We start from the raw sequence: 9875 nt of genomic DNA on the forward strand, positions 1-9875 counted from the left end.
TGCGTTATAGAATGCTTAAAGATGAATCCTTTAATTTCCTGAAAAGCTTACTCCAAGTTTTATTTGCAGTGTTGAACACATTCTGCCCCTGACATCCGTGGAGGCTACGTACAGACTCAGTGCTTTATGTTGTTGTCCTTCCTTCAAGGTCAACAGACACCGGCAGCTGAAGTCAAGTCCGCTTGGAAACCAGAAATACATTTGAGTCCACAAGCACTGACGTACACAATGGGTTTGGCAAAAGCATCTTAACTGGAGTCGCATGTATAGTTGATACTTGCAGCAGTTACATTCAGACGGTGTCTGTGTTCAGTCTATAAATAAATACTTGGGTGCGATGACACCCTGTATGTTCCACGCTGTTTTTTTCTCGATGCAAGAATTGATATAAAAAGTAGAGAAAAGTCGGGAAAAACTTGGAGAGCGTAGGCATGTGTGAGTATCACACCTGTGACCTCGTCATACTGTAGCTGGAAGAAACCTGTGTGGAGCAGCAATAACACATAATGTCAGGTAACAATACTGTATGTATGCACAATAATGCATTCATTGTTATTGCTAAATTATTTCCCACACCACTATTAACTAAATTATACCAGTGGGTTTGTTGACATGTCAGTTACCATGGTTACATGACAGTAAATCATCACAAAGCTGAACAAAACCCTTTACATTACACGAATGACAATTATTATGACCAGGTATGTGAATCATTAGTAGACTCATAATGATGCACTGATGCCTGGTTGTATTCTGCTTTAGCCATCAAATATGTGTTCATGCATTAGCAACCTCTCTGTATACAGTAGTGGTGGCGGAGTCCGCCATTCCCTCACATTCAAAAGGCGATAACAAAAGAGCCCGTCACCTTTCTCAGAGTTTCTCTGGGTTTACACTGGAGCTAGTTTTGGCCCTGTTCAGCGCTGAGGGGTGGGACAAAAAGAGTAGTTGACAAGCATATGTTACGTAAGCGGGGCAGCTGATCGCGTTTTGAAGATGTAATATTTTTCATCATTGCCCAAACAATAATGGAAAAGAAAAGCCTGTGAAAGTGGTGTCCTGCCAGTAATATTTATGGTCCGAATACCAAGAAGAGTGTGATGCAGTGTAAGAAATGATGAGAAAAAGGGTGTATTTGGGTGTTTTTTTATACTGGGGGCAAGTTTTGGGGACTTCACCTAACTTGCAAACTGTGTGCTATTGTTTCAGATGAATTCTGCTGATTCATATAACATTTTGTTCATGACTTTGGAATTTTGTAATTTCAGTTTAAGGTCCTAGTTTGACTTTTGTAGCTTTTGCTGTACAACTGAAGCTCATCCACCAGTTCAAACCCGGGGAGCTCCATTTGAAATTGTAGTCACTTTCCCAAAGTTTCCAAAAGTATCAAATTTGTCATACTGAATTATTGGTAAATGAACATACAGGCACCTAGAATTATCCATGTCATGTAATAGTGCAGCCTTAAAAACATGGCATGGTAGAATTGAACATTTTCCTCAATATAAATGTAATACTTCCTTCAGGCACCACTGGGAGACACAGAATATGTACGTGATGTTAGTTAACAATGTGTTATCTAAAGCTGAAGCACCCTAAGGGGAAATTTAAAGATAAATGCAGGGAACATTCAGTTTAATTGAGTAAATGAACTTCAATTGCGCTTTTATTTTTACTCCAGTAAATTTTGAAACCGGTATTTGACTTGCTTGTTTCAACACAGCTGAGGTACTTTTACATGTCTGAGAGGTCCTGGAATTCGTGCCTCCCCTGTGGTTTGTACAGGAAGCTGGAGCTCACACTGATCCACTCCAATTTGGCAGAGGAGACGAGGGAAACTATCGCTCTGTATGGTAAGCTACTGTCTCGGTTACATTTCATTTGCCCCTCTGTTCCAACTGCATTAGCACATCATGCCTTCTATTACTGAAGTTGGGCTGGAAGGATTTTCCGGCATCACAAACCTTGTGTTACAAGATCTTCACGGCTGAAACGACTGCAGCAGACAGCAATCTCAATTATCTCCATGAATATCACGTTTCTAATTTGGCACATTAACTGCCTGAACATTTGGTTTTGAGAACTGTTTTGACGTGAGGATGCACAGTTATGTGTGAGCTCAGCACAGTCCCCCGTGCACCTTGTTTAAATGCTAGATAAGTTTATTTTAGGTGCTGCAGGGAACCTTCAACTCCATTATTTATCTGGACTGTGCAATGCATAGAAATGGCAGTTCTGAGTATGCCTGCGTGCATGTGTTTTAAATCCGGACTGTGTTTTCTCTCTGTGCATGTGTCTGCAAGTAAAGGGTTAAAACATTTAAGGCTCTTAGCTTACCTGCTCAACAGATATATCAGTTTATACTTTACATAATAGACCTTACACTTCTTTCTTGCCAATTTAAAGTGATGAGCTAGTTTAGTTAGTTACTCTTTAAGTAAATACATCCATGTATGTGATTTTAAAAGGCGGCATATCAAAATCACATGAATTCCACTAGTCAATGGCTGCAGACACAGCAGTTACTGCTACTGTGCTAAGCTAAGCTAAAGGATTTATATTATATTATTAGATATATATATTTTTTTCATTTATGTTATTATCTATTTAGCTAAGCCTTGTTTATGTGGCAGTTAAGATGGTTGGAGCATCTGGATTGATTTTAAACCACAGGAAAAAGTTAGTTCATGAAAAGACCCTTTGTCAATATGAAATCACTATGTTAATAACAATAATAATAGTAATAATAACAATAAAAATACAAATAACAATAATGTGCTGATTATCTTTAGCACAAGGTCAACCAAGCTTTAAATCAGTTATTGGCGGTGTAAAATGGGTGGATGTGTCTTACTTAACACGCAGCTGCAGCCATATTTGATTACACTTTACTTTAATTCCGTAGCTCTAAGCGTATTTGTGGCAAGAGGTAGTTTAGTTAATAACATACACCCATAGAGCTCTCTATATTATGTATGCAGACCCCTATTTCCTCCTGTGTGGCAGAGAGATGATGGAGATGTGGGAGGCAGAGCTTCTATTTTGGGGTCTTATAGGCACAGCAGAGTGAGCTCAACTCCCTCTTTCCCTCCGAACCTCGACTGGCAATCGTGCCATTCGCAGTGTGCCCATTCCCCAGTGTCCCCCGAAGCACCTCCAGATGTATTCAGATCCCATTTGTCATTCCTGGGAATGTGGTGGCGTCAGCAGTTATGTCCCAACCTCCGCTGATGGCACCACACCACCACTACGAGGAGTTTCAGTCCCGCCTGAGGTCACCCTACTCCCTTATTACAGTTTTTACTTTCAGCGTGATGGATAACGATGTTGTTGCCCTATTTAGTCTGCAGTGGCAACCACGCTCACGCATCAATTGCTCGTTCAGTTGCATTTCGTCCATGCGCTCGCTCACTTCTCAGAGGTCTGTTAGCTGCATTTAATGCAACTGAATCCGCCCAGCCGAATTCCCTTTTAAACTAACCGAACCTGTCGTGTGGTTATCAGTGATTGGTGCATGCAAACGGTGTGGAGAAAGCCTGCGATTCGACTGGAAGACGCTGGTACGTTTACTTTAACTTATTGTACAGTGGGCCTTTTTCACAGCAAACCATTTGTCTCATCATAACGGGAGATAAGTTGCTGCCAATAACATTAACAATGTCTCCATTCTGATCCCAGTCAGTCCGGGCAGTGTGAAAGCGAGTTCAGCCATTATTTACACATTTTTCCCGCTGTGACAAAGACGCCATGTTGAGTCTGAATTTCAGCGTCTGTGTTCAAACTGTAGTTTTTAGTATTTAAAGCATGTATCAAATGCCTTGTAGTGGAGATATCATAGCCTCATAAGTCTATTTTGTACAATCCTGAAGTGTATTCAATTTAAAGCTCCCTTCATCTGCACCATCAACAATAAAGCAATGCTAGCTACCTTAAGGCTAACTGTAGCTGGCCTTATTTAGCATGTTGTTTTGCTACTGTATGTAAAACATATTTATGTTACAAGTCCAGACTGATGAGGAGAGTATTTTATTGTGTAGCTTAAGTTACTTTACCGAGAGCTCAAAAATAACAAACCAACTCGCCCTGCACGGCTACTGTTGAATTAGCATCATGATACTAAAAGCAAACTACCCCAAAAAGAAAAAAGTTGCAAAGCTTAACTTAACTAAATCACTCCAGGGGCTTCTGTCTGCTTTCTCTTTGTTCAGTTTACTCCCCCCTCACATTTAGCTCACCGCTGCGTTCAATGAGAAGTTTAAAAGAGGGAAAATAAAGCGAGTTTGCTAACTGACTGCTAAGAAGCTCGACTAATCGGACAATGCAATCCTCAGTGTTCATCCAAAAGACGTGTTTGTACCATCTTGTCACATAACCGTCTCTCTTTTGTGCAGAACATTTTATTTAACCAGAGAAGGTTAGATTAAACTGAATCAGGCGACGCGGCTAATAAGCTGTGATAGCGTCATCTATTTTGGACTCTCTGGCTCTCCCTCCCCTCAAAGGTCAAAACTGTCAAGCCTGCTTGCTATTGGCCGACAGTTTAACTGAGTCAATTCTGCTCACAAAACATGTTGATGTGATTTGTACAAAAGGCTTTTTACATAATGAAGAATCCCATCTGCTGGAGAGAGAGAGGATGTTGAGGCCTCCAGGAACTTGTTGCGCAGCTACCGGCGGCCTCATTTGAAACAGATCTGACAGCTCCGCTCTCATCCCTCGTAGCTACAACATTCACCTACGGAAACACAAAGGCCCGCCGGCAGCTTACACTGATGACGATCTAATAAATTAAACTCAATGAATTACCATGTTTAGCATAATTCTGGAGTTTAACAAAGGTCTTTGTGGTGGATGTATGCATTACAACAATTATTCATTTTGATGAGCAGGGATTATAAATGAGGCAATTAACACGCGGTCAGACTGGCAGGGAAAAGCGCCTCGCTGCTCATCCTCTGAATCCTATTTTTTGCATGTAAACTTCAGACTTGAGTGCGGCGACGGCGGCTGGTGTCAGGCTGTCAGATGGGGAGGGCCGGGGGTCAGCTGGGTGCCGGGACAGCAGTGGACAGTTGACCCCATCAAAACACAGGGAAGCTGAGTTAAAGTGGAGATGCTGTGTCCTTCCATCCTCTCAGGTTAACCTGATTTAACTCAACAACATCACACATTTAGGATGTTAAACCCCTGCTTTCTGCACGTCACATGCACACACACACACACAAACACTGAAACAGAGATGCGCACACATACACACTGGCTGCCAGCTACTTAAGTCCCCAGGCGGGAGCTGGGGCTGCAGAGAGGGGGAACACATTAGCCTAATAAGGGCCATCTGGTGGCCATTCATTAACTTGACCATCCTTGAAGTCCCCGACCCAAAATGTCATTTTTCACTTTGCTGAGGAATCCGTTCGGTGACAAGATGAACTTGGGCCAAATTACCAAAGATGGAAAACGTGGGCGAAAAAAGCAGCGAGAGAAAGAAGAGGGATGTGAGGAGGACTGGTGGTGGAGGAGTTAGGAGAAAAGAGAGCGAGGACTGACAGGGAGTGGGAGCAGGAGTGAGGCCGGAGAGGGAAGTTAATTAGCTCATACTGTATACACTGTGGGCTGATCCCGAGCATTAGTGACACAGTGAAATGGAAAAACACATTTGCTAATTCTTCACATCACCATCCACAATGGGGTCCAAACACTTGACATTTTTAAAATTTTTTTCATAAAAAAAAAACATTCTGCGTACTTTCACTTCATGTAAAAAATTCCACCATCATTTTTTTTGACACTTTAAAGTCTCTCCTTTCGTCTTCATGTCCTGTCCAGACGTCTACCGAGGCACAGGGAATGCTCGGTGGAAACTTAAGGCGGACAAGACGCTGTGACAAAATGCTCATCTCAGACCTTGACTGACACTCATTTACCATGATAAGTGATTCTTAAATGAGTGTACGCTCACACACGTGAGCTGCAAAGCCCTCGTGCAACAGGGGGTCTGCACGGGTTTAATCAAGCCGTCTGATTAGATCCTCGCGCTGAGAAGCACCTTTTTGTCTCATACCAAAACACTCCCCAAGGTCATATGCAAATGTTCTTACTGCTTCTCACTGTCTTAAATCCTTTCAAGGTAACGTAAGCGATCTGTGTTTTTTCCTCTTTTGTCGTTGCCGCTGAGCGGTCACTGCTGTTCTGTTTTCGCTCAGCATTTCCCACAGATCAGTAGCAAAAGGATAAATGTGTTTTTGTTTAAAACATTTTTTGCCATCTATGCTCAAGGTTATTGAGAATGAATGGATCCAATTTTGGTACAGCAGGTAACAGTTTATAGTTGATCTTTGTCTGGTCTTCTTGGACTGGAACATCTTTTGTCAGTGTTCTCACTATTTCTTCAGTTCCAGTTGGTATATTTTCTCCTTCCTTTCCACAGATCAGATTTTCTGATGACTCTGATCCTCAAGCATCTTGAGCCCTTGTTTGTTGTGCAGTCACATGGCAAAGTGAAGTGTACATAGTGTGCGGCGATACAACAATTAACAATGTCTGGATAGTGTCCATTTTCATGTAATATGGTGTGAAATACCATGTAAGCATGTTTAATGTATTTGTTAACTAAATTTCCTAAGCTGAGCCGTTGCCTTTTGGGGTTCTGCAGCCAGGTGGGCTGTGAAAACGTAGCTAAGTAAGCTAATTTCCTGCAGCCGCTGTGGATGCGGTAGCTGGCCCAGCTGAACAGGCTTTGTAATGTTTCTTTGCAAATGCATCACAACTAAATGAATTAGCTGCCTTTCGTCTCTACTAGTCGCCTTTATCAGCTAGCTAGCTGTCGTCAAAGGCTAACAGATGTATACAAGTTGATGCCGTGAATCAGTCAACACACCTTAAAGGTCAATATGACAACTCTGACGATTGCATTTGTCTTCATTGGCTCTCTAGCATGACACATGCTTTACTGATGGCTGGATTTTAAAGTGCTTAAAAAATGCATATGAATTTTGACTGGATTACCTGTCCACACTGTTTCCTCACTTGAGGAAAAAAGTGGCGTGATTCTGGTGCACTCTGGCAGAACTATACTCATGAAGTGATGGTGAGATTAAAAAAAAAAAGCAATAAAGCTTTGACTCAAGTAAGATGCATCTCTATGTGTGCAAGCGAATGTCAGTTTACAGCTGCTTCAACTCCTACATGGCTGAAATGCCTGTCGGTTATACCAAGGACAAAATTCAGAGGACTTTAAAATAGGGAGTTTCAAACCTTTGGATGGTCTGGTTGATGAAAAGAAAGGCTAACCGTCACCAACATGTAAGTGAATATCTTGAGTTAAAAAAGGGGTTTCAGCCACAGTGTACTAATTACATGACTAAACCATTCGTTGCTAAATATTCAGTAAGTGGTAGATTATGTGGTCAGAATATGACGGCGTCCAACACACAAGCTTAACCAGTAGCTTTACATTTTGACACTGCTTTAAAACAGGAAACGCTAACTGCCACCACGGTGAGCTCAGATGTATTTATATCTTCATCACTGATGTTGCAGCAAACTAACGCTGCACGGAAGACTTTAGAGCAAACATGCCATGCATAATTATTTCACTCACACACACCTGTTTGTGTCCTTGGGGATAAGCGAAAGCAAAAAAGGTATTTTCTGCTGCTCAGAGACGGCTCCTTAATGACGGTCTTCCTAGGCAACAATCTAGGTTACCGACTGCATTCGCTCATCAGCGCAAACCAGAAGGAGGAGAGATCCTCAGCTGGTTGGACGAGATTCAGGAAACAAAAACCTCCTATGTAGTCGTCTCATTATCCTTTTTTTTTTTTTTTTTTTTTACTGTGGGCTCAAAGATAAATTCAAAGCAAAAAATGTCACTCTGGTGTCAATACTTCCTGCTCTGTGTCTCTAACACAAGCTTCTCTTAAACATTTTTAACGTCTTCATGTATGGAATCATTTTACTTCCTTTTCAGCGTTGTTCAACATTTGCTTCAGCAGTCAGGCTAACACAGGCACAGTTTGCTCAAGGGCACTTTAATTCCAGTCGATGAAAAGCAAAGAGGGAGGTTTTCATTTACTTTCCCTGGTTGTAGCTGCAGAGCTGCCAACCAACACACTGTGCTATCCAAACCATAGAGGCTGCCCAGTGGTCCGATTGCCAGGCCGAAGGACTTTTAGCCATGTTTGTCTCTCTACCATCCAGTAAATGCCTTTTGTTTGACTCGCTGCCAGAGTCTTTGCTGAGATATTCCCATTAGGAGGGCTGGACCACAATACGGCTGATTATCCCATCCTTACTAAAGCAGCGGGGATGCCAGCAGTGGAGCAAACTGTATTTACAGCACCAGAGACGCTCTTTTGTTCTCCCAATAAAAGGGAAGATACAGGAATGCTGGCTAATGATGGCACAGATGACCATCTTGGCCCCTCGTTCGTAGTTAGCAGGCAGCACGTGGCATCACTGTCTCCCTCAGACCGTCACCCTTTCACTCCTATCTCCCACTACATGGTGTACCTGCAGAAACATCAAAGATAGCAGGAATTAGCCTGCCTCTTTGAAGGGAACAACGCCACAGCGATGCTGATTCTCGAACCCCCGTCTCTCTCTCTTTAAAGTGAAAGACACTTCAAATGAACATATCACTATCTGTCAAGTGTGGCCTCATTTTCTTCTGAAACGACTGCAGAAAACAAACAGTAAAGGGGGGATTATGTAGCTAACGTGGTCCCACATATAAAACCCATAAAGCTATGTGACTGACACGTTTTCTGTCATTGACTGATTTAATAACACGCTGAAAATCAGTCACACAACCACTGGTGTCTCTCCCCGGTCTGGTTTACAGAAGCTAAAGATGTCTGAAAGGGTCTCACATGTCTGAAAGGGTTTTTGCACATCAGATGTTTTGCCACAGGCATGGCACCGAATCAATTCTATTTCTGACGAGACAGCTGTCTCTGCTCTTATTAGTACAACACAGACAACAGTGAACGCTGATATGGCTGCCGTCAAGAGAAAATACATGAATGAGTACCTGTTGCACCGACACATCACCGTCAAACAAATCCACCTCACAGTGACATTACTATGACACGGATGACTTTCACTTGCACCTCTGATTGGCTTAATTAGCTGCTGACTGTGAACAACGATGATTCTGACAATGTGAGGTTTTAGGTGGGATTTATGGCAAAAGAAAAAAAAAAGTTGAAACTGAGGGCTTGACTAAGTTATAGTGATATTTTGCAAGCCAAACATTTTCCTCTGTATTTGGTCGACTTGTTCACAAGTAAACAACATCTAACTCTGTTTTTTCTGTGTCCACATATGTAAAATGGAGCGTTTGAGAAAGATGCCATGTGAAAATATCTCTTATAATAAAATTCCTGAATACGTATGGTCAAGGCCTAAAAGATGGAAAACAAAACAATACAGTTTGACAAGTTTCTTTTATTCTGGCGTGCGAGCTGTGTGACTTTTTCGTTGACCCTGTGTTTGTTCAGTCTATCAGTGTATCGGAGCGTTGAGGCTGTGGTTGCACACACTGTTTGTCCGCAGCACACACTACATCTGTGGAAAACGGCCAGTGTGTACTCAGGTTGATACTATACACACTGCAGGGAAGAGCATGACACAGAAAGCAAACAGTCTGTTACTTCAAATCTCAGCACTTCTATATTCAGCCACTTGTTATAGCTCTGACTTTGACATGAGAATGCAACTGAGCGAGCTGTGACGTGGCGCCGGTGTGCTTCATTTGTTCTCACAAAGCCTCACAGTGGAAATCCTTACAAGGCAGCCTGTTTCTTTTTCTTTCTTAATTCAAGTGACATGTATTTGTCAGCGAGTATCAACCAAAGTCTTTCCAATGAATCTAC

Source organism: Chelmon rostratus, chromosome 20 (assembly GCF_017976325.1).
Source record: "Chelmon rostratus isolate fCheRos1 chromosome 20, fCheRos1.pri, whole genome shotgun sequence".
Taxonomy (NCBI): Eukaryota; Metazoa; Chordata; class Actinopteri; order Chaetodontiformes; family Chaetodontidae; genus Chelmon; species Chelmon rostratus.